Source organism: Delphinapterus leucas, chromosome 1 (assembly GCF_059928025.1).
Source record: "Delphinapterus leucas isolate spDelLeu-1000000601 "Yukka" chromosome 1, BTC_Dleu_Yukka2, whole genome shotgun sequence".
In the NCBI taxonomy this organism is placed as follows: domain Eukaryota; kingdom Metazoa; phylum Chordata; class Mammalia; order Artiodactyla; family Monodontidae; genus Delphinapterus; species Delphinapterus leucas.
Window position 1 is genome coordinate 175020105 of NC_143129.1, and position 24774 is coordinate 175044878.

The following is a 24774-nucleotide window of genomic DNA, read 5'->3' on the forward strand; positions in this document are numbered from 1 at the left end:
GTCATTTCCTCCATTGGTTGAGGTTGAGCAGAGCCTGGACAGGCCTTTGCTTATTTCCAAAGGGGTGTGGCTTCCTCAGGGACCGCCTCCTGTCTGGGAAAACAGGAAAGCACTTGGCCGCCTCTCGATTCCCACTCTGTGTGCTGCTGCCTTTAGTCTTCCTCATGTGTTTCTTTCCTGAAGTATGGCTTTAACACTCTCTGGGGCCTGTGGGAGGAGGTTTATACCTTAAGCACCTTTTTTTTTTCTCCCCCTACTGATTGACCTGTGCTTTCCAGAGCTGAGATGTCTTCTTTCACCATGGTTCCAGGAGACAAATCAGCCAGTTCCTTCCTCACCTTAACATAAATCAAAACACGTCTATGTACCACGGGTCAGCCACATGTGCCCACCACATATGCAGGCCCAGGTGTGCGCACAGGAAGGCATGTTTTCACATGGAGACGGGCGTGCACAGGCCTGGCACGCGCGCTTGCCTCCCTGCAGGCACACAACGCCTGTCCACGTCCTGAGCCTTAGCTGCATCCCTTTCCCACTCACAGTGGGTGTCCACTTGAGTGGGTAGATGTACACACGTGCTGGCATAGAGAGGGCTGCTCTGTCTTGGGTGTGCATCCACCATGTGCACAGGCTTGTACACCCACATGCATGTGTAAAAATATAGACCTGCGTGCATCCACGTGCCACAAAGATAATCACGACAGCTGATGGTTACACACACCTGTGTGCCAGGCACTGTTAACTTGGCGGTATTAACAATTGAGCCCTTGCGATGACACTATGACATATATATGTGAGACTGTATTATTATCCCCATTTTCCTGGATGTAGAAACTGAGGCTCAGGGAGGTTATATAACTTGCCTGGGTTCCCACAGCTAGGACATAGGAGGGCTGGGGTTTGAACCCAGGCAGTCAACTCCACAATCCACACTCATAACCACTCCACAGACTTGGTGGTTATAGTCTGTTTTTTCAGGCGCTGCAAGGATTAAGCCAGTCCCTAAACTGGGCCTTTCCTTCTCGCATAGGCCAATAAGTGTAGGGTGTGAAGATGAACGTGTGGTGTGAAGCTGCCCCCTTGGGAGCCTCTGGGAGCATTTCAGCTTTCTCAGGGGGCCAGTGCCCCGAGGCTCCTGAACCAGCCTCTCTAAAACTTCCACCTTCCATTGCATTTTCTTTTCTTAATTCACATGTCCCAAGGCCCAGCTGAGCCCCATGAGGCAGGAATAGGAGAACCAGGCCACTCCCCCCAGTACTGGGTCTTTCCCAGCAGTCAGGCAGCTCTTAGAGCCCCTGCTCCACCTTGTTCCCATCCCCATCCTCACGTCCTCCCGTTGAGATCACTTTTGAGGACAGATGCTTTCCCCAGCAACCCACCCTGGACCAGTCTGATCGAGTTAGGGGCCCCTTCCTTGCATACGTACCCGAGTGTGGCTTGGGATCTCCCTCAGTCCTACTTCTGGCTTTGCTGCTTCTCAGCTGTGTGACCCTAGGCAAGTTTCTTAACCTCTCTGAGCTTCATTTGCCTCATCTGTAAAGTGAGGATAGCATTGACATCTACCCCAAGAGTTAATGGGAAGATTACATGAGTTAATATGTGGAAGGGCTTAGAACTGCACCTAGCACTTAGCTACTCTCACCATCACCATTGTTCTACCCCTTACTGTACTAGTGCATGGTTAGTTGTCAGCCTTCTCCGCTCAGGTGGTATGCTCTCTAAGGGCAGGACCACGACTTATGTCTCCTGGCTTGGTCCCTGGGGCATTGTTGGTTCTGCTCCACGTTGATTACACGTCTGAATGAGAAAGCCAGTTCTTCCCCCAGTGGGACCAGTTCTCTCTGTGAGTGGGATAAACCCCATCTTTCTGTCTTAGGGGGTGGGGTGAGGCCGCCTGCTCTATGCCAGGGATGCAAAGTAGGGCAGGCCTCCCCAGGGGGGTTGCCGTGGCAACAGGGAAAGTTCTGCACAGAGGCAGACACGCACGGGGTTGGTTGGGAGGCATGGTGGTGTTGCCTGCTTAGGGTAGAGAGACAGGCTGTTGAAATGGCTTTTAAGCCTCAGTGACTCATCTGTAAAAAGGGGGTAAGCTCCCAGCTTATGGTTAGGGTCATATTTAAGGGGGACGTTGATGGGGAAGGCTGTTGGGAGCTGCAGAGGGCTGTGCCGGTCTGCTGTGACTCTCTTCCCCACCAGCATGGAAGCATCCCAAGAGAAAGGACATTGCCTTATTCACTGCTGTACCCCCAACACCTAAAAATGTCTCTGACACATCGTAGCTAGTAATAGGTGTTTGCTAAATGAGGAATTAGTCAAATAAGAGGATGGGGACATCTCAAGGTCTCGCCCCAACCCAGCATCTAGAATTCTACCAGGCCCTGGTTCCGAGCTGTGGTTTACAGTAGAGACCCCTCGATGCCAGCCCTGACCTATCCCAGACCTCCATGGCTCCTTGAGTACCACTGCCCACCCTAGTTGGGACCTCTGTGAGGGCATGCAGGGGACTGGATCCCACCCAGCCTTGGGAAAATTGTCCTAGACTGGGATACTCAGACTTGGCTGATGGTGGAAGCTTGGGATGGGGGTGGGAGAGGTGATCATGGTGGATATAACAAATTCAGGTTCCCAGGCCCCTTCCCTGTCCTATTAAATCAAATCCCTGGGGTGCGGCTCAGCATTTGGGGTTAACCACACTCCCAGGGGATTCTCAGGGCTTCGGCTCAGGACACAGCCTCCTGCAGTTGTGGGGCCCTTAAGGGGTCTCCCCGAGCAAACCAGGTTCTGCTGCTTCTTTTACACTTGGGGAGACTGAGGTCCAGAGAGGGACATGACTTGGCCCGGTGCTAGCTCTGGCACTCCTTTGTCCTGTGGCTTGGACAAACTGCTTCCCCATCAGCCCTCATGGTGTCCACCTAGCCTGGCTTCTCCCGAGGGCTGCCTGTTACAGCTCCCACCTATGCATCCAGGTCACGACGCAGAGCGGCAGGGAAGGAGCAAGGCTACTGAACCAGACAGCCCTGAGTCTGCAGCCCGGTTCTTCTTCTGGGCTTTTTGGGCAAGTGCCTTAACCCTCTTGAGCATCTTCCTCTTCAAAATGGGCATAACACGACCCATTTCACGGAGAAGTGGGTTAGTGAGGCAGTTAAGAGTGTGGACTTTGTAGCCAGGGAGTACAGATTTTGAATCCTGGCTCTACCGGGTTGACAGCCGTGTCACCCCAGGCAAATGACTTTCCCTCTCTGAGCTTTAGTGTCCTCATCTGTAAAATGGGGGAGATGAATCCCAGCTGCCTGGAGGTCATTGTGAAGATTGTAAAGGCACCCATGAAGCACATAGTTGGGGGCTCAGCTGAAATGAATGCTTTTTTAAAGAAAGGCAAGTAGGTGGCGACTCAGATGTCCAGCCTGATCCATTCTAGCTCTAGAGAGAAGCTAGAGAGAAGACTGGAAGCTTTCCAAAGGGCAGCCCAGACCAGGGACGGTAGAGGGGAGGGGTGTTTGTTTGAATAGCCAGAGATGCTGAGAGGCCCCTGATGTGTGTCCATTAGCTGTTCCTGCTGAGTCGGAGGGAGTTGAAGGCTGGGGAAGTGAGGAGCCGTCTGCAGCTGTGCAGTACTTTCTCTGCTGAAAAGCAGTTTACAACCCGTTATCATAGTGCGCCCTCACAATAACCCTGGTAACTGTTAGCCCAGGGATCAGGCTTCCTGCTTCAGATGTGGAGATGAGAGCCCAAGAGGTCAGCTGACTCCGCCAAGGTCACATAGCACAGCAATGGCTGGAGACAGGGAAAGTGGAGGGTGCCTGTTGTTTCTAGAAGACGGTGACAAGAGTAGGGGTGTCCCTCCTGACTTCTGTCCAGCTTAACTGCTCCTTGCTCCAGTGCTCTGAAGCCAGATGTCTGAGTTCAGATCCTGGATCTTCCCTTTCCTAAATGTGTGCCTTGAGGATGTCACTTAACCCCTGTTAGCCTGGTTCTTTATCTGTCAAATGGGAGGAATAATAGTACCTATCCCATAAGGTTGTTTTGGGGAGTAGCCCAGCCAATATATGTAAAGCGTGTGCCTAGCACAGGATGGGTCCTCTCTCTGATTGCAGCTTTCCTGTTCCGAGATATGTACCCCTAAAGTCACATCACCTGTCTGGGCCTCAGTTTTTTCATCTGCTAAATGGGCACTTATCTGGTGCCAGGCATTGCACTAGGCCCCTGTGAGTCAGGATTTTATTTAATATTAGCAGTAACCAATGAGGCCAGTCCATTTAGTCATCACATTCTACAGATAAGGAAACCAAGATGCAGAGAAGTAGATGGATGTGTCTGTAGTTACTTGGCTAGTGATCAAGATAATCCAACTCAAACTCAGACCTGAGATTCCAGAGTCCACAGCCCCTAAATGTGCCTGCCTCTAGGTTTTCCTCCAGGGAATTCTTTAGGGCTGCTAAACTTGCCTGGGACTTTGGAGTCTGCGGGCTAGTGCCCACCTGGATGCTGGAGCAACAGAATCCAGCCTCACCCCTGCAGGCAGTGACCTCTCTCTGCACTCTGCCCTGGCATGGAGCTCCAGTCCTAACTGGGCCTTTCTTCCCTGGGGCCTGCGGGGGAGACTGGCAGGCCCCAGGCCAAGGCGGGAAGGCCATTAGCTGGCACTGGAGCCTGAGCGCTGGTAATGACCCTATTTTCATATGGACGCAGCTCATGGTCTCTCCCCACGCTCAGATCTGCTCCCAGAGCGCCCATTCTGGAAAGCAGCAGATTATGTAATCGGAAGCGGGTTATGTAAGGATGTAGCAGGCCCTGGTGGGACTGGGGGAACGGAGCAGTGCCCCCAGCCCCTGCTCGCAGCCCCCAGCAGAAACTTCGCGAGCTGGGCCGGGTTCCTGCTCCCACACCGATCGGCTGCCCATCCTGGGACTGAGAACTGCGGCCAGGGCGGGGTGGGAGAGGGGAGGGCGAGGCTGTGGGACGGAGTGAGATGGCACTGGTCAGTGAGTCAGGAATCCTCACCTCGGTCCCAGCTCTTTCACGAATTGGACAAATCCCTTCCCTGCTCTGGGCCTCCGTTTCCTTTTCTGGAAAACCAAGGAGGGGTGACTTGGGTCATCTCTAGGGGTCCTCCCAGTGCTTAGGGCTGCTGTTTCTCTCACCTTGGAGAGGGAGCCCCAGATTTCTAGGTTCTGACTCCTGCGATTGCCAGCTTGCTTGAGCCGGGTACATTCTCTCTCTGGGCCCTGCTTTGCCTATCTGCCTAGCAGGAAGATGGGTTCCACTTTCAGCTTCGTGGGTGCCTGATGTGCCTGGACTTTTGAGGTTCTGGAGGTGGGCAGCAGAGTGATGCTAGGACATCTCATCCCCAGCTCTTTCCCTTGCTCCCTCATTGAGCCCCAGCAGAGAGCAGCCCCGCCTAATAATAATAGTGACAAGGACGCCAACTACCACTGATTGGTCAGGCCCTGTGATAAAGAGCCCTAAGAAGGGTGTACTTTTATTATCCCTATTTTACAGATAGGGGCTCAGGCTCAGAGAGGGCAAGTGACCTGCCCAAACTCACACAGCTAATTCAGTGGCCAAACCAGGATTTGATTCCAGGCTTGTCAAACTCCAGAGCCCCCGACACTGTGAGCCTGCACAGAACTGGCCTGCTTCTCTCCGGAGTCCAGAGAACCAGCTATGGCCAGATGGTGTAAACAGCCTCGTTCTGCAGTCTGGGCTCTGAGGAATGTCCGTCCCCGTCACCAGCCACCCCCAGGCCTTTCTGGACTCCCCACCCCCTGTCGTTCCCTTCGTGCCACCCACGGTGGCCACAGTGGCATCTGTGTGGTGGGTAGCACAGCCTGCAGGCTGTGTGGGCAGTTGGCACTGAGGGTTCATGGGCGCTTGTATTTTTAAACCCCGGCTCTGGCCAACCTCTGAAGTTAGCTCAGGGGTTTTCTTTGGGCACCGCTGACCCTGAGTGGGAGGGCGGGGTGGCATCCTTGGCTTTGGGAGGCACCCTGCCAATAAGTGGGGCTCTTACCAGCCAGGGAGATGATCGGCTGGGGTCTGTGTCCCTTGGACTCTGGGAGCCCCAGGCAGGCTGAGCAAAGACCATGGGAGCAGTGGGCAGGTTGGAGGCTTGGAAGGAGGAAAGCAGGGAGAGCAGAAGAGGGAGGAGGGCGGAACGCAGTCAGAAGGAGTTAGAGGACGTAGGTGGGAGGCCACTTAGAATGCTTAGAGTCTGACCCACTCACTCTGAGATGGGGATGCTGAGGTCCCTAGAAGGAAAATATGCACGTCACACTGAGTTAGAGGCACAGCCAGGACTCGAACCCAGAGCTCTCGATTCCCAAGCAAGAGCAATTTTAGACCAAGTTTTCATCTTGGCTCCCAGGGAAGTCCTGCTCCTGGGTTGGGGAGTTTTGTCTGCCCTGGAGGAAGGCGAGGGCAGAGGAGTCCCCTCCTGTGTCCGCTGAATGCTGCCATATTGAAGGAGCCAGGGCAGGGTTTCAGGATCAAGGCCAGATGACAGTGAAAGATGTGACTGGGGTGTAAAGGAGAGGTAGCTATACCCACGGGGCCCACCGGGGCTGCCCTTGCTCTCTCCCTTCTGATACTTAGGGCATTGGCCAATTTCCTTGTCCCTGACCCCTGGCACCAGGAGGGTCCCTCATACCATAGTACAGAGCAGGAAACTGAGGGCACTGTGGGGGCCATTTACAGGAGAAATACGATGAAAGTCAAGCACAGAGACAGCGGGAAGACCCAGTCCGCGCCCCCAGCTCGGACGCTCCCCAGCTCCATAACTTTGTCACAGCACCTTTCTGGGCTTCAGTTTCTTTATTTATCAACTGGGGACAATCATCAGCGTTTACCAAGTACTGATTTTATGCCAGGCACGGGACTAAACACTTTCATATGTTATTTTATTCAACTTTACGATGATCCATTTTTCCGACGAGGAAACTGAGGCTCAGAGAGGTTAAGCTGCATGTCCAGGGTCACTCAGCTGCTAAGTGGCAGAACCTGGGTTTGTCTTTAGAATCCAGGCACTTAACCTGCATCCAATGCCTCCACCTAGGGTGTCAGGTTGCTCAGATGAAAGACAAGTAGTAAGAGAAAGGGATTTGGAAAGGATGGCTGGAGACATATACAAGCTGGGTGTTTCAGTACTCTTCCCTTGCCACCTACCAGGGTAAGGAGGCCCAGACCCACTCCAGGCCTCTCTCCAGATTCTTTCTTGCCCACCCTGCCTAATCCAATCTCCATGCCACTGCCACAAGTGCTGGCCTTTTGAAAACACAAACCTGATTGTCTCACTCCCCAGCTTGAAACCCTTCCATGGCTCTCCGCTCTCTCTGGGGAAAGTCTAAACAGCCTAGGTTGGCATTCAGGGCCTTTTTGTAATCCAGCCCCTTCCCACCACTCCAGGGACCCTCTACTTTGGCCACATCATTCCCTGGACAGATTTTCTTCTCCTCCCTCGTGCCTTTGCTCTGGCAGTTCCCTCTGCCATTGTTACCTTATCCTCAAACTCCTATTCATCCCTCAAAACCAGCTCAAAGTCACTTGTTCTGTGAAGCTTTCTGTGCCTGTCCCTGGTGGAATGTCACTCTCTATTGGTGCTCCTGTCGCCTTGAGTGTGGTTCTTGTCACCAAGTTTTGGAGTAAATTGTTTATGTGACACTCTCCCCAACTCACCTGACACCACCTGAGGGTCTCTGGAGGAAAGGGACTCTGTGAGCCACTCCAGTGTCCTAGCCCCAAGGCTGGGCACAGTGAACATTTGCTCCTGAGTGAATGAATCAAGGGCGTGGATCAGGAAGCTGCAGAGGGTGGTAGACCAGAAAAAGTTCTTTCTGGGTAGAAGCCAAGTCTTGGGTTCTGGCACAGCTCCATCTGTATCCCACTCACCAAGGATGGTTCAGGTTGAGAGCTAATGGTCCACAGTTGGACAGATGTGGAATTGAGCCAGGTGACTTTGGGTAAGTCACTTAACCTCTTTGAGTCTCTAGTTCCTTATCTGTGAACTGCGCTAACAATATGGTTGATATGAGGATTCAGATCAATAGTGCCTGGAAAATGGCTAGAACAGAGCTTAACCTGCCATAGGGTAGGTGCTCAGTACAGGTTTTTTCTCTTCTCCCACTGTCATCCCCATCATCATAACCATCATCATCATATCGCCTTCATCCCAACATCATTGTCATCCTCACCATCACCACCACCACCATCAACAAACCACCACCATCAACAAACCACCACCATCAACAAACCACCACCATCACCACCACCACCATCAAAAAACCACCACCATATCAACATTATGAGAATGTTGTATAAATGAAATCATATAGTATGTTACCTGTTGAGATTGGCTTTTTTTCCCACTCAGCATAATGGCCTTGAGGTCCATCCAAGTTCTTGCATATATCAGTAGTTGGCCTTTTTTGTGTGTGTGTTTTTTTTTTAACTGCTGAGTTATATTCCATTGTATGGATGTATCAGTTTGTCTTTCACCTATTGAAAGACATTTGAGTTGTTTCCAGTTTGGGGCTATTACAAATAAAGCTAGTATGCTATTTTATCTGATATTAATGTAGCAACTCCTGCTTTTTATTTTTTTTAATCATTGTTTGCATGGTATATTCTTTTCCATTCTTTTCTTTCAACCTATCTATATCATTATATTTGAAGTGAATTTCTTGTAGATAGTATATAGTTGGATCATGTTTGTTTTTTTAAAAAATCTACTATGCTAATTTCTGTCTTTTAATTGATGTATTTAGACCATTTACATGTAATATAATTGATATGTTAGAGTTTATGTCTGCCATTTTATTTTTTGCCTCTGTTTTTCATTTGTTTTCTTTTTCTTCCTTTTAACTACTTGAACATTTTTTAGGATTTCTATTTTGATTGACTTATAGTGTATTGATATTTGAATATATCTCTTTATATAGATAGATTTTTAGTTGTTTTTCTAGATATTACTTTATGCATACATAACTTATCACAGTCTACTGGTACTGACATTTTACTAATTTGAGTAAAAACCTAACCTCCTTTAATATTCCTTTCTCTCCTTGTTTTAAATATGATTGTCTTAAATATTTTCTCTACATGTATTTAGAACCACATCAGACAATGTTATTGTAAGGAACGGCACCAAAAATGGAGGAGAGCTTAAACAAGCTTTATTTGGGAACGCTCCCGGGCGAGGTTCACCGGTCCGAGAGAAAGGGGCCAGAGAAGTCGTGCCCGGGTGTGGGCACGAACAAAATTTATAGGGGTGGACGCAGGGGTGGTGCTTGCTGTGTGAAGCAGCCCTTTTTTGGTAATCTCTCGGGTGTTGTGGCAATGTCAGGTGTCGGTTGCATCAGCCACTTTGGCAGGGGTTCCATCTGGCTCCCTGGGCCCTTCCCCGGACCTGCTGGCCTTACAGTTATACTCTTTGATTAAATTACCAAATATAATTTAGAAAACTCAAGAGAAAGAAAGAGTTTATATATATATCAATATATAAAAGAGAAACAGAAAAGTACATATATAATATTATATATATCTCCATATTTTTGCTCTTCCTTCCTTCCTGATGTTCCAAGATTCCTTTACTTCCTTACTGTTTCAAGAACTTCCTTTAGCCATTCTTTTAGGGTTGGTCTGCTCCTGACAAATTTTATTATTTTTCCTTCACCTGAGAATGTCTTGAGTTTTCTTTGTCCTGAAGGATAATTTCACCAGATATAGATTTAGGGGTTGACAGTTCTTTTCCTTCAGTACTTAAAAAGTGTCATGCCAGTTTCTTCCAGGCACCATGGTTTCTAATAAACCATTGTCATCTGAACTGTTTTCCCCACAAGTAATGTGTCTTTTCTCTCTCACTAGTTTTAAGTTTTTAAATTGTCTTTAGTTTTCTGAAGTTTGTTGTGATGTGCCTGAGTGTAGATTTCTTTAGATTTATCCTCTCGGAGATTCATTCAGCTTCTTAAATCTCTAGGTTTATATCTTTGGCAAAATCTGGGAAATTTTAAGTCATTTCTTTTTCAGCCCTACCCTTTTTCTCCTTTCCTAGGATTCTGATAACATGAATGTTAAATATTTTGTTATAGTCCCTTAGGTCCCTGAGGGTTATTTTTTTCTGTCTATCTTCTCTCTTATTCAGATCGGGTGATTTCTATTGTTCTATCTTCAAGTTCACTGCTTATTACCTCTGTACTCTCAATTTTGCTGTTGAGCTTATCCATTGTATTAAACTTTTTTCCTAATTGCATTTTCCAGTTCTAAAAATTTCCACTTGGCTCTTTTTTATATTCTGCTTCTTTCCTGATACTTTACTTATTTATTTATTTTGCGGTACGCGGGCCTCTCACTGCTGTGGCCTCTCCCATTGCAGAGCACAGGCAGAGCACAGGCTCCGGATTGGCAGGCTCAGCGGCCACGGCTCACGGGCCCAGCCACTCCGCAGCATGTGGGATCCTCCCGGACCGGGGCACGAACCTGTGTCCCCTGCATCGGCAGGCGGACTCTCAACCACTGCGCCACCAGGGAAGCCCAAGACTTTATTTTTTGTTTCTAGTTGGTTTGCAGTTGCTTGTTGAAGGGTTTTTATGATGACTTTTAAAATTTGTCAGATAATTCCAGTCTTCTCAGTGTTGGCATCTGCTGATTGTCTTTTCTCATTCAGGTTGACATTTGCCTGGTTCTTGGTATGATGAATGATTTTCACTTATATCCTAGGCATTTGGGGTATTGTGTTATGAGATAACGGATCTTAGTTAAATCTTCTGACACTGTGCCAGTGAGGGAAGGAGGATGTCACTTCATTACTGCCAGGTGAGTGAATGTCCAGGTCCCCTCCTCAGTTTCAGCACCCCAGGAGAGAGAGGTGGCTTGTTACTGTTGGGCAGAGGTGGGATGGGATTTCAGGTTCCCCACCAGGGCTCCACTGATAACAGCTTGTCTGGGAGAGGGAGGGGTGCCTTGTTATTGCTCCTCACACAGCCTTCACTGACGCTGGAACTGGAGAAGGCTTCATGACTGCTGGATGGCAGTGAAAGTTTTAACTTCTGCCCAGTCTCCTCTATTGCCATCGTAGGAGGGAGGGTAGGGTTGACTCATTACCACTGGGTAGGGGTGAAAGTCCAGGATCCCCACGTGGCCTCTACTGACACCAACATGAGGTGGAGGAGAGTGTGTTATCACCTGACAGAAATGGAAGTCCTCGCTCTCCGTTGCGTCTTCTCTGATACCATTCTGGCAGGGGAGAGGATAGGGTAGGGGGTGCCTTCTTAGGTGCCTGGCTAGGGTGGAACTATAGGCTCCCCACTTGGCCTTTACTGATGGGGTGGGGAAAGGGGCCATATTTTTTCCTGTAGTGTTTGGCCGGAGTTGGGTGGTTATTGTTTAGATGTTTACTGTGGACTAGTTTCTTGCTCTTTTCTGGTCCTTTAGCTAGGGAGCAAAAGCTTTCTTGTTGTTGTTTAATCTGCTCCCAATAGCATTTCTAGGTTGCTGGCTTCTCCAGCACTCAGTCTGAGATATACAAGACAAAAAGAAAACTCAAGGAGCTCACCATTGTGTTATCCCTTAGGTCCCTAGCCAGTCTGCCTTCTCTCCACCTTTCAGGGTCTACATATGCTTGTTTTAGACATATTGTCCAAGGCTTTTAGCTGTACTTAGTAGGAGGAATAGGGAGAAGCGCATCTACTTCGTCTCGGTTCAGAACCAGAAGTCGACTTGGTTCTCTATAGGTTTTTTAAAAAATAAGTAGATCTGTTTTATCTACTTGGTTAGAAAGAGAAACAAGTCTTGGTTAGAAACTAAAAAGGGATAAACCAGTTAAATATAATTTGGCATCTGTAGGATGATACAGAAAGTAAATATCTGATTGTTTGCAGGGTTTAATCACAGAAGCATACTATGGTTGGCACACCCTTGGCTTTAGGGTTATCACCAGGAGAGCAAAGCAGCCCAGCACATCCACTGCTGCACATGTGATAACAATGTAGTAATAGGAGGTAGTGCGTGGACAAGCTAATTTAGATCTAGAAGAGGATAGCCATACAGTACCACTTAGGGGGAGTACAGACAACTCTGAGGAATGTACCCTCACTGGAGCTGGGTTGGTGGAAGTCTAAGTGGAATAGGAGAGAGGGGCGGGGGATTGGGCATTTTGTACCAATGTGTAAATCCAAACATGTGAGTGAGAATGTGGCGGAATGCAGGTCTTTTGTTTCTTCTACTGACCTTGGTCAGGTTCCTGAAGCCAATAAGTGGTTGGTTTATCACTCTGTGTCTCACGGAGCACCTGGCACATAATAAATGCTCAATAAATATTTGTTGACAGAATGAATGAATGAATGAGAGACTGAGTGAGTGAATGAGTGTTTATTTGTATTGCCTCACATATTTCACTAGGTGTGATGTTGTTGCTGACTGGAGACTCCCTGTTGATGGAGAAAAGTTGGAGACTTACTCTCCTGAGGCTCTGGGTAAGTGGCCTATGGGGAACCCTTGAGGCAGTGGTGCATAGGTTTTCACACTTGGGGGGGTAGGCCAACCGAGAGGGAAGAGGAGATCAGGGAGTCAACAATTCATGGAGCCACTGACCCATCCTTTCACCTACTTATCCAGGTCTGGGGCCAGATGTTGCAGGTTTTCATGCCCAGAGGAGTGGGCCCATGAGAAGGGAGAAGTGGGGAGAGGGTTAACATTTTATTCATCCATCCATCCATCCATCCACCCACCCACCCATCCATCCATCTACCTATCCATTCATGTATCTATTCGTGTATCCATGCATCCATGCATCCATCTATCCAGGGTTGGGGCCAGACTGCTCAGGGTCCTTAAATGCCAGCTTAGGACTTTAGACTGAAAGCGATTTTTTTGGTGACAGCTGTCAAGGAGGAGAAGTTAATTTGTATGAACAGCCCAAGTGCATGTTGGAAACTAATTCGGGCTTAAGCAGGGAGAGTCTGCAGATTCTGGAGTAAGTGGAGCCTAGGCATTGCAGAAAGTGACCTCTTCACTCGTCATGACAGTTTTAGAGAGAGATGGGGACCAGTTGGGACACAGCTACTCTCATGAACAGAACACCTGGATTATGTACCCATTAACCATTTTATACTGACTCTAGAGTATAGGGCAGCAGATGGAATGATCTGGGTGTTCTCAAAAGTTCTTGGAAGGGAGAGAACCCAGTTAGGCTTTCTGGCATCATTGTTGGGTTTGAGACTGGGTAACAAATACTTTCTGAATGAGTAAATAATCTGGGAAGGGGTGACCTTCAAATGCTCCTGCCTTTCTGTAGAGACCACAGGTATCTCCTCAAGGTCAAAGCCGAGGCTGGGGCTGTGAGATGGACCAGGCCTCGTGGAGGAACCAACTTTTATTTTATCATTGCCCCTGTGCTCCCCCTTCTCCGTACGCTGTGCTTGGCTTCTCCCCCTGTGCTCAGTATCTGAAACATAGTAGATGCCAATAATGCTTACAGAGTGAGTGAGTGGACAAATATATCCATTAGTCAATACGTATTTGTTGTGTGCCTACTATGTGCCAGGCATTGCCCTAGGAGCTGAAGGTATAACAGTAGACAAGATAAATGTTTAGTGCTCAACATATTTAAAAAACACAAGTGAGTCCCATGTCTTTTAGGGCATGTGCTGCGGCTGTTGTTTCCTGAGGACCTTTGCCAAGTAATGACTGCAGGTGCCAGTGGGTGATAGTATCTTGGAACCAAGGCCCAGTGGTTGATTCTGGGAAAAAAGGGTGAAGAGAGGGCAGTACCTACTGAAGAGTCAAAATTGGTGGAAAAAAATTTTTTTTTTTTTTTATTTTTTGCCAAGCCATGCAGCATGCAGGATCTTAGTTCCCCAGCCGGGGATTGAACCCATGCCCCTTGCGGTAGAAGTGCAGAGTCTTAACCACTGGACCACCAGGGAAGTCCCAGTGGAAAATTTTAAGGGCTGTTTATTGAGCATGTTACATGCCGATATATAGGTTCTCTGAGGTCTCCACCACAGGAAGCAGGCTCTTTTATTTGCTCTGCTTTACAGAGGAGGAATTGAGGCCCCAGCAGTTGCTATGACTCACCCGAGGCCACAAGGGGAGAGGGTGGTGGAGCTGAGATTGAATCCAGGTTTGTTTGGCTCCAAAGGCCACATTCTTAACCACTTGGCTACACTGCCAGGGAGGGTGGAAGAGGGTGGCAAGAGGGGTCAGCAGGAGCTGGGGCCTGGCCATGGAGAACTTTGGAGAGCTGTCTTGGATGCTGTCTTGGCCCTAACACCCTCTTGTCCTTGAGTGTGAAGCAGTCATGGGTGACTTCAGGCAGACCCACCAGGTCAGCCTCCCTGTTGCTGCTCCACTGAGAAGTCCATTCTGCAGTGCAAATCAAGTCTGTCAACACCCAATACAGATCCTGTATGTTTACACAAATCACTGAATAAAAGTTATATATTGTTGCAATTTCTAAGCACCACCTACCACCCACCACTTGTAGCTGCAGGAGGAGGCACTGAGTGCTTGGGGAAAGCTGACAATGGCTCTCAGCCCCGCTGGGTGTACTGCAGCTCTGGTAGGTAGAGTAATTCAGTAACTCAGCCGCAAATGGCAGGAAGGAGAGCCTGGTTCTGCTGTGGCTTCAAGGGCTGACCCAGTCCTGACTATTTGTCCAAATCTGCATTGATTCCTCCCCACATCTGGAGGCCAAATCCAGAAACTAATGATTATTACGATAAAACAACAATCATAGCCGACTCTCACTGAACACTTTATATAGCCCAGAAGCTTAATTTTACTACAATTCTTAGAAATAGGTACTTTGCTGTCTCCATTTTATGAAGGTAGAAACAGGCTCTGAGAGGTTAAGCAACTCACTCAAGGTCACCCTGCTAGTAATTGGTGGAGAAGACCACAAACCTAATTCTGATTGATTTAAATGTCTGGCTCTTATCTGTGATGTTGCCCTGTCCCCACCTGCCTCCTCCTCTGAGACCCATCAAGGAGATCTTACTTGGGGGAGTAGCCAGCAGCAGTGAACTCAGAGAGGATCCATGAGAACCAAGCCAGGGGCCAACTTACCATGTGTGCAAAGGTCTTTGAGCATGTGGCCGTTTCTGTGTTCACACGTGTTCTTAATGTGTGTCCTTGAGATTTTGCATGAGCCTATGCGCTTGAAGCTGTATTGCGTGTGTCCTGCATATGTTTGCATCCTCACATGTGTGTTTGCAAGTGTGTGGCTGGGTGCTTTTGCGTTCTTGTTCACAAGTATCATCATATGTTTGTGTGTTTGTGCTAATGTACATTACATGTGTATCTCATTTGTATTGGGTGCTCACCATGTTCCAGGCATGATTCTAAGTGCTTTGTAAATATCAACTAATTTAGTCCCCACAACGATCCTATGTGGCAGGTACTATTAATATCCCCAAATCACGGATGGGGAAATTGAGGTGCAAGGAGGGTACCAAGTTGCCCAAGCATCTCTTCTTGTGAGTACAGAGCCTGTTTTCTTCCTTTATGCTGCCCTCCCTCATTTTTGGCCCGTGTGGCTTTGGCATTGGTCCCTACCTCCCCCACACCTGGGTTGGACGTGGAACCCAGGTGTGGTAGTGAGAGTCGCTGTATTGGTTCAAGCAGCTGAACCAAGCAGCTCCTGAGAAGCAAGCTGAGTATAGTTCTGTGTTATTGAAAGTGTGGTCTGCAGATGGCAGCGTCACGTTCCTGAGACCCAGCCCAAACCCCCTGAATCAGGAATCTGCTTTCACAAGCCCTCCAGGTGACCGTGGTGCGCTTAAGAATTTGGACCTTGAAGCCAAACTGCCTGGGTGGGGGCTAGAATTCCAGCTCTGCCACTCTCAGCTATGGAAAAGTTACATAAGTTTCTGTGCCTCAGTCTCCTCATCTGTGAAATGGAAATAGTAGTCCTGACATTTTTAAGCTCTAAATAGCTTAATACATACAAAGGGCCTAGAGTGGACCCTGGCCGGTGACTTGTTGCTGGAGGGTTTGCTGTCACTGTCTTTGCTCAGAAACAGCATGATTATGACGGGACTCAGTCCTGCCCAGTGAGCATCAGCCCTGAGACTTTTGTTGACACCATTAGGAAAAAAGTCTCTTTCTGCTGACATAGGATGCAAGCCTGGAGCTTCTGGTGACAGCACACCACCTCACGGGGAGAGCCCGCCTGGGAATAAAGCAGCAAAGAAGAAAGCAAAAGGGGAGAAGACATTTTGGGAGCACCCAGTCCGTGACTAAAGCCACTGGACTTTTCAAGTTCATGAGCAAATACATGTCATTTTGGCTTGAAGCCACTTGGATTTAGGCTCCTGTCACTCACACGTGAAGGACTCCTGCCAAGTGCCTAATCTGACCCAAATATTTTACAGAAAAGTGAGTTCGAGGCCAGTGAGTTGGAGCAATGCTCAAATACCTGACCCCCAGTGTGGCCCTCTTCCTGGCTGTCCTGTCCCAACAAGGTGACTCCAGGCATCAGCTCCCAGCCCTCAATCGTCCGTCCTCTCTGGCAGGCAGCTGAAGGCCGACCCTGTGTGTTAAAGGTGCCATCGTGTTACCAAACGCAGGTCTGTGTGCCCAATGCACAGTGAGGCCAAACAGTACAGAAATGTTGGCATTTGGAGCAGAGAAAGGTTCAGTGCAGGGCCATGCAAGGAGATGGGTGGCTCATGCCTTAAAAGCCCCCAGCTCCTCGAAGGCTTTCAGCAAAGCCCTTTTATAGGAAAGGTGAGGGAGGGGCGTGGTTAGTTGTTGCAGACTTCTTGGTGTCACATCCTTTGTTCTTGCAGCTGTCCAGGGAGGTCAGATCAGGGTAAACCTCCATCAAAACAAATGTTATTCTCTGTTCTGCAACTTTTTATCCAAAGATGTAATACTCTTAAAGGCATAGCCTTGAGAATTATACGAGAGGGAAGGGGGGGCATTAAATTCTGGCTCCATGCCTCCTTGCCACTTTTAACAATTAACAAATCCCATAAGCAAAGACCCATCATTACCTCCCAGTTCACTTGTTCAAGGTCCCAAGGACTGACTTTCGCCCTCCGAGGTCCAGGCCCTGGCTAAGAGGCTGGGGTCCGGGCGCGGGCCAGTTACCCTGCCCAGGAGTGTTCGTCCAGAACCTGGTCTCGGTCACCCCCCCCCCCTCCCCAGGGCCTAGGCCCAGCTGAAGAGGCAGATCTCCGCTAACAGCGCCCTCTGGGCCAGGTCCCCAGACCCTGACCAGCTGTCATCAGTGAGGAAGCCCAGAGCCCAGGACCCAGCCGGCCCTCAGGCTGCTCAGGCTGCGCAAACGGGGGCCGGGTCCCGTGGTCGGCGACCTAGGGTGACTGCCGCCTCCAGGACCAGATCACCGCGACGCTGACTGTTGGCGGAGTGGGACCTCTAAGGGCTGCGCTCCCGCCCCGCGCCCCTATTACAACTCTGGGCCCTGCAATAAACCTTTCTCTGCTCCAAACTCCGATGTTTCTGTATTGTTTGGTCTCACTGCGCATCAGACACACGGACCTGTGTTCGGTTAACAGTCGCGTTTCTTTCCCGGGGAACGCCATTGGCCTGAGAGGGGCGGCGGAGCTTCCAGAGAGAGAGTGACGTATTGGTCAGCTGCACCACGGGGCTGGGCACGTTAGCCACGTGGGGATTTTCTGATGAGCCTCCTTGGCCTCTCAAAGTCAAGCAGAGCTTCCCTCTGCCAGGCCCCCTCTGTAGCTGCTGCTGGGCCCCCTCATTGGCGGTGCCAAGGCCCCAAGCCTGGAGATGGGCTGAGGTCAGAGGCCGAGGATGGGCGGTGGTTGTGTCCACCTTCTTCCTTCCTTATTGGAGGTGTGCGGCAGGCCAGAGGCCATTTTCTGCCTTAGCTTCCCCGGCTAGTGCGCCTCTGCTTCCTGCTTCAGTTCCCTGCCTGACCAGGCTCTCGCTGCCTTCCGCCATCACCCCCAGGGTTCTCCCTGATCTCGCCCATCCCTCGCTCCACTCCCAGCCTTCCCCTGTCTCCAGTTTCAAGTTCTCACCATCTCCTCCTCTCCCCAGATCTGCCAGTCTCGCTGTCTCCCCATCCCCCTCAGCTTCATCAAATCTCCCCAGCCTCCTTTAACCACCTCCATCTGACCTCTCTCCATGTCTCCCCGCCTCCCCAGCTCACGCGCACTTGCCCCGGGGTCCCCAGCATTCCAGGCTTTTCCCTCTTCCCAGGGCTCTCCTGATTGCTCCATCCTCTCTGAATCTCCCTCCTTCCATTGTCTCTGTGTCTCAGGCAGCAGCTCCGCACCTGTCTCCCCCTCCTCCCTCCCTTTCCCCCAGGTGGCTCGCTGCCAGTCGGGTACCAGTTGGGTTGCCATGGGAACCACTGAGCTGCTTAGGAAGCTGCCATAGATCTAATGATGGCTGTGAGATTTCAAGGAACAGCTCAGTTTCTGGACGAAAGAGGGTGCTGACAGTGATTAGGCTGTTGCTGGAGGCGGGGTGGGGGGTAGGGTAGGAGGAGCGGAAGCCATGGAAAATGTCAGCCAAGGCAGGGCCTGGCCTCCGGGGCACCCGCAGGCAGGAGGCCAGATCCACCCAGCCCACACTGCACTGTCGGCTGCCTCACTGGCGCTCTTAGACCTTCTGGGATTTTTCCCTTAAGAGATCATTGATGCTCCATTTATTTTTTCCTCCCCCATCACTCACATTCATTCATTCATTCATGCATTCGTTCACTTACCAAACCGCTCCCCTCTTTTGGTCGTGTGCTCCCAAGGCTTTCCGGCACAGTGGGAGAGACAGATCCCTACACAGGAATCTTCTCCAGGGGGCCAGGCTCTGCTGGAGGGCCTCCGGGGGCTATGGGAGATCCAAGGAGGGTGGAGGGCCGTGCAGTGGGGGGAAAAGTGAGGGGACTAAGTGGTCATCTTCACAGGACATCCCTGAACTGAGTCTCAAGTAGGGACAGGAGTGGGTCAGCTAAGCAAAAAGTGAGGGCCTTTCAGGACCTACAAGTTCTCTCTCTGAAGGTGGGCCATGGAACCTCTTTTTGGGTATGCTTGAGTGAGGCCGAAAGAAGCCACTGCCTACCAACTGAGCCGTTTCTGTGGGAGCTGTGGGTGGTCTCTTCAGAGCAGACCCTTCTTACAGCTGCGCCAAGGATGGGTGGGGGGACCTCACCCCTGGAAAAAGAGCCCAAAGTTCACGGCACCCAAGTCCCCTGGGGTTGGTGATCTGTGTTTTGGGAGGGTAGGAGGATGGGGGGTTATTTGGGGGGAGACGTTCTCACCTGCAAATACCCCCCAACCCCTTTTTTTGTGTAGCCAGTAGGGTTGCATCCGAGCTTTATGGCCAGAAGGGCCGGCCAGCTTGGTCTAGTCTCAGATGGCTCCCCGGGTGCCAGGTCTTTGGTTTCTTTCATCCAAGCCAGAGACTGTGTTTGCACATAATTTGCATACATTTGCATGTGGTGAAAGCAGGGCCCGGCATAACAGGAGAAAACATATTTTTCTCGCTAGGGTACTTGCAGTCTGAACTAGATAGAGCTCAGGTGCACAGAGACCAGGCCTATAATTCTTCCTTCCTTTGGCCCTCGAGCCTCCTCTAGGGCATCCCTTCCTGCATCCCTCCCCTACTGTGGTGCTTGGACCCCAAGTCAGCAGGCAGGAGGGTGTCCCAGTCAGGGAGCCTGGGTTCTCCTGGTCCTGGTTCAGCTACCTACTTGCTCCGTGTCACAAGTCACTTTTCCTCTCAGTGTCTCCACCTGCCTTTGGTTTACAGAAGATAGAGAAGTGGGGGGGGTGTGTGTCTCTGAAGAAGTATCACGTCATTCATTCATTCATTCATTCATTTGATTCTACTCATTGTGTGCTTACAATGTACCAATGCCCTCTCTTCTGAAATGAACAAAACTAGCCATGATCCCTACCTTTGGGGAGTTTCAGGGACAGTGGCATTAGTCAAATGACCCCACAAATCAATGTACAATTGAAACTGTGATAAGTGCTATACATTATAGAGACACGTGCTGCTTTATGGGAGCCCAGAATTAGTCTGGAAAGTCACAGAAGACTTCTTGGAGGAAGAGTCCTTCAGCTGAACTGTTAAGTGTAAGATGTTATTTAGGTAACGAGGGGCTAGAAGAACCTTCCAGGGAGAAGAAAAAGCATGTGCAAAGGCCCTGGGGTGGGAAGGAGCAGAGTGAGTGTGCAGAAGGGAGAAGAAGGTGCTGTGTCTGAGTGAAAGGGGTGTGAAGAAAAAATAGACAGGAAGGTGGGGCCAACCCTGCAGGGCCTTTCTGACCCATCAGGGAAGGTCATCTTTAAAGCAATGATGCCTTCATTCTAAGAACAATAGAAGGCATTAAGCAAGGCAGTGATATAATCAGGTTTGCATTTTACAAAGATGGCCTGGACTGTGTTGTGAAGAATGGGTGGAGTGAAAGCAAGAACACCAGTCAGAAGACTGTGGAGTTGTCCAGGTGAGAGGAAACAAGGGCGGGGGTTAGGTCATGAAGGTGGGGATGGAGAGAAGGGGAAGAAGCTGTGAGATCATCAGGCAAGGCTTGGTGATGGTTGGGGTATAGGGGACCAGGGTGGGAGGGGGGCTGTTGAAAATGACCTCTAGATTTCTAAACAGTCTTTGAGCCATTGACTAAAGAGGAAGACCAGGTTTGGGGATGACGAGCAGGAATTGAGTCATGATCATGTTGAGTTTGCATTGCCTTTGAGGCATCCTAGTGGTAGTTGGGCAGAGGGTCTGGAGCTCAGGGAAGAGGTGGATAGGGGGTTTTGTGTCCTTCCAGCCCCCAGCCCTAGGAGGAGGGACCCTCAGGAGCCCCTCTGTATCCAGTACCTTCCAGAAGCAACCAACCTCATCTGTCTTTTTTTAAAAAATCAATTTATTTATTTAATTAATTTAGTTTTGGCTGCGCTTGGTCTTCATTGCTGCATGCGGGCTTTCTCTGGTTGTGGAGAGCGGGGGCTACTCTTCGTTGCCGTGGCTTCTCTCGTTGTGGTGGCTTCTCTTGTTGCGGAGAACGGGCTCTAGGCGTGGGGGCTTCAGTAGTTGTGGCACATGGGCTCAGTAGTTGTGGCATGCAGGCTCAATAGTAGTGGCTCGTGGGCTCTAGAGCACAGGCTCAGTAGTTGTGGCACACGGGCTTAGCTTAGCTGCTCCTTGGCATGTGGGATCTTCCCAGACCAGGGCTCGAACCCATGTCCCCTGCATTGGCAGGCAGATTCTTAACCACTGTGCCACCACTGTGCCTCATCTGTCTTCAGATCAGTACTTTGGGCTTATTTCTAATCCCAAGGTAGGCAGAACACTGGGGAATGTGATAAGCATCTTCCCACATTATGTGTATTAAACATGCATCTTCCCTATATGGGGATGGTATCTTCTGAAGCGTAAGTCAGCACCTGAAAAGGAATTCCAGGCTAGTTCCAGGAGAGTATATACATTGTGAAGGACATGATTTAGATGCAAAAACTTTAAAATTTCTGGGATCTTTTGACGGTTTGTGGGGATGAGGGGACAGAATGTTTGAAATCAGGACAATATCAGAAAATTGAGGCTATGTGGTTTCCCCCAGAAGGCAAGCAAAGGGAAGGAAAGGAAAAGAGGATCTGTTATTTAGGAACATCTACTGAATGCCAGAACTTAGGCTAGTTTTTTTTTTTTTTCGTTTTAATAGTATCATACTATTCTCACAAAAGCGAGGTAGCCCATTTTACAGATGAGAAAACTGAGGCTCAGAGAGGTTAGATAACCTGCCCCAAATTGCAGAGGGAGTAAGGGTTGGAGCTAGAATTCTAACCCAAGCTCGTGCTCTTTGCACCACATCAGCAGTATATGAAAGTGCAGTTTTACTCTGAAGCCCAGGAGGGATTTGGCTTTCTTGAGGACCAGGTGCCAGGAGGGTAAGGAGTCACACTTTGTGCACGCACTGCCAAGCAGGAGCCCAGAGCTCAGCTGCGGGCTGCTTTAGGTTCCCGGTTGCTCTGCTCTCAGTCCAGTAGTCAGCACGGGGATCTCAGCCCTCACCTAGTGGTCTCACTCCCCCTTCACCTGCAGGAACTTTCCACCTCAGCACCCTTGCTCTTCTCACTGTCCCCTGGGAATGCCCCGTGCCTTCTCACCTCCACACGTGGTCCCGCTGTGACTCCTTTAGAATGCCTGGTTCTAAAGGAGAATGTCTGGTTCTGCCCAAGCCCTGCCCGCCACATCCCAGCTCCTGGCACACTGCCTCTCATCCTTCATGACCCAGCTCATGGGTCTCCTGTGAACCCTTCCTGATCCTCCGGGCCGAGCTGAGATCCTCCCTCTCCTGGGCCAGGATGGCACCTAAAAGCCAAGGCCAAGTTCAAATCCTGACTCCTCCACTTAGGAGCTCTGTGACTTAGGGCAAGTTGCTTAAGCTCTGGGGCGTCCCAGTCTGCTCCTCTATAAAGTGGGGATCATAATGGTCCTCACTTCACAGGCTCTCAGGAAGATTAATGAGATGATGAAAGTAAGATTCTTAGCCCAGTGCTAGGCACATGTGAGCCCTCAGTGAGAGATGGTCATTGTGTAGCTCGGGGCCCACTTTTTGTATTTATTTACTTGTCTGTAAATAAATTTATACATTTATTTACTTGTCTGTAAGTTCCAACAGGCTGGGAGCTTCTTGAAGGACAGAACCTTTTTTTTCAGTATTCCCAGGGCCTACCACAGACCTGATACATATTAGGTGTTCAGTGGACATTTGTTGAATGAATGGACAGATGCTAGTGTCTTTTTTCTATATATCTTGCTTCCCTTCCCTGCATCTGGCTTTTTAAGGTAACTGTTGGGTTTCATGCTCAGTTGTACCCTTCACAAAGCCCAGCCTACACACAGGAGGAGCTCAGCAAAGGTCTCTGCTTCATTTCCTAATCAGCCCTTTCCCAGAGAAATGGAATCCAGCCTCTGATCCACACATGCAGCGCCCGTCCTCTTGGGTGTAATGGATACAGATTTCTTATTGCCCACATGTCTCACCTTCCTTGCTGAGAACTGTGTTAAGTGGCTGTTCAGCATCTCAAGTGCACAAATATCCCTTTGAAAATTATTACGTTCCCCTTCTGTTGGCAGAACGTGCCATATGAAAGGCACAACCTCATATTGACTGCGGGGGTATGCTTTCTGCTTCCGCCTCAGGGGCAGTGCTTGAGGCCAAAAGGCCTTGCCAGGGTTCCAAGTGCCTGCTTTGCCAAGTATTGGCTGGACTTGGGGGCCAGTGGGGGAACTGATTCTGGGTTAACCTGAGCTGACCTAGGCAAGGCTGGCATCAACATCATATTATCATTTTCTTCATCACTGACACCAGTACCACAACCATTACTACCATTACTATCACCACCACCACCACCACCAATCAGCACCACCACCACCACCACCATCACCACTATCACCAACATGGCCACCATCAGCACCACCACCACCATCACCACCACCACCACCACCACCATCACCACCATCACCATCACCACCACCACCACCTCCACCATCACCACCATCACCACCACCACCACCATCACCACCACCACCACCACCACCACCACCACCACCATCACCCACCACCACCACCACCACCACCACCACCTCCACCATCACCACCATCACCACCACCACCACCACCACCACCACCACCACCTCCACCATCACCACCACCATCACCACCACCACCACCACCATCACCACCACCACCACCACCACCACCACCATCACCACCACCATCACCACCACCACCGTCACCACCACCATCACCACCACCACCACCATCACCACCACCACCATCACCACCACCACCACCACCACCACCACCACCATCACCACCACCACCACCACCACCACCACCACCACCATCACCATCACCACCACCACCACCACCACCACCACCTCCACCATCACCACCATCACCACCACCACCACCACCACCACCACCACCACCTCCACCATCACCACCACCATCACCACCACCACCACCACCATCACCACCACCACCACCACCACCACCACCATCACCACCACCATCACCACCACCACCGTCACCACCACCACCACCATCACCACCACCACCACCATCACCACCACCACCATCACCACCACCACCATCACCACCACCACCACCACCACCACCATCACCACCACCACCACCACCACCACCATCACCACCACCACCACCACCATCACCACCACCACCACCACCACCACCACCACCACCACCACCATCACCACCACCACCACCACCACCACCACCACCACCACCATCACCATCACCACCATCACCATCACCACCATCACCACCATCACCACCACCACCATCACCACCACCACCACCACCACCATCACCATCACCACCACCACCACCACCACCACCACCACCACCATCACCACCACCACCACCACCACCACCACCATCACCACCACCACCACCACCACCACCACCACCACCACCACCATCACCACCACCACCACCACCACCACCACCACGACCACCACCATCACCACCACCACGACCACCACCATCACCACCACCACCACCACCATCACTACCACCACCATCACCACCATCACCATCACCATCACCATCACCATCACCATCACCATCACCACCACCATCACCACCACCACCACCACCACCACCACCACCACCATCACCACCACCACCACCACCACCACCACCACCACCACCATCACCACCACCACCACCACCACCACCACCATCACCATCACTACCACCACCATCACCACCACCACCACCATCACCACCACCACCACCACCACCACCACCACCATCAC